Below are 1,403 nucleotides of genomic sequence, written 5' to 3'. Positions count from 1 at the left end.
AGCCATAAAGACAAATGCTCACTGCCACCTGACTAGGCATGGGCAGAGCTGAGAGTCCCTAGTGATCAAATCTGTATTCCACCCTGAGCCCAAGAGCCTCAGCTGGCAGCTCCTCTACAGAGCTGTTGCCAGGGGTATGGATCTGGGGTGCTTTACTGAGACCTGCCCCTTTTGCCAACAGGAGACCCTGGTGCCATGCACGCTATACATGCCTCCTGAGGCTGGGGGGGGGGCACAGCAACCACCTGCAGGTGGCAGCAGCGGGGGCATGTTGGCAGTGAACAGGGACCACCCGTACGCGGCCACAGCAGTGTCGGCAGCAAGGGCAGGCTGAGTGGGACTGCCCACAGGTAGCCACAGTGACATCTGTGGCGAGGGCAGGCCAAGTAAAGACTGCCAGTAGGCAGTCGCAGCAGTGTCAGCAGTGAAGCGTGGCAGGGAGAGTGGTGAGCAGGGACTGCCCGCAGGCGGCGTCATCAGCGGTGACCAATTTTAGGTTTGGCACGTGCCGCCCATGCCCACCCTACACGTTGCCTATGCTTGGCGCATGCCTACCTTGAGTGCACCAGGTTGCTGCCCCTCTTCCACCTTTTCCAGAACCTCTCACTGAGGGTCTGGCTGCACTTCTCCCTGCACCTTTTTTGTTACACACTCCCTGTTTGTGGCCCCACCAAGCCCCAGGGCTTCCTGGTCAACCTCCTCCTGGCTCTGGCCAAGCTGCCCTTCTACCACAGCAGGAAGGAGGCTCTGGCCAGGGGGACTTTTTTTTTTTTTTTAAAGATTTTTTTTGTGTTCGAAGCCAAATCAGCCAAATTAAACCCAAATCCGTGAGTCCCTCTAGAACCATAAGCGGCCCTACAACCGGCAAACATCTGAAGCCCTTGGTGGGGATGAAGGATATTTCCAACATCTTTTGGCAGGCATGTTATGTGCAGGTCAAGCCCGGCTTGGGTTTCAGGTGCCCCCGAGGCTCACCTGCCCTCGTCCGTACAGCCGCAGGAGCAAGCTAGGGAGGAGCCTCCCATTCCCATAAAATAGGCTTTAAGCCCTAACACCTCGGCGGGTACTACACCCCAGGAGGGCTTAAGGAAAACTGCCGCCACGGACCCAGATACGTGGTGTTTCTCCTGCCAGGGAACCAGGCTGTCTTCCTGGCACTCCTCTGCTCACGGCTCTAGGCGTGCTCACTGGGCTGGCTCCAGAGGGAGGGCGGTGGGTGCCCTTCAGCACCCCTTGATTTGAACCTGGGACCCTGCCTCCGCTTCCCAGTTGCTTGTGACTTGTCCCAGGCGCCGGGCTGTTGCACTCCCAGAGGTCTCCCGGCTGAGGGGGTGGGGCTGGGCCCGCGTCCCCGAGCGCAGCTTAGCGCGCGGCCTGACCAGAGGCAGCTGGAGCAGGGCAGG

Source organism: Alligator sinensis, unplaced genomic scaffold, assembly GCF_000455745.1.
Source record: "Alligator sinensis unplaced genomic scaffold, ASM45574v1 scaffold1261_1, whole genome shotgun sequence".
NCBI classification, from domain to species: domain Eukaryota; kingdom Metazoa; phylum Chordata; order Crocodylia; family Alligatoridae; genus Alligator; species Alligator sinensis.
Note: the sequence above shows the minus strand (reverse complement) of the source record.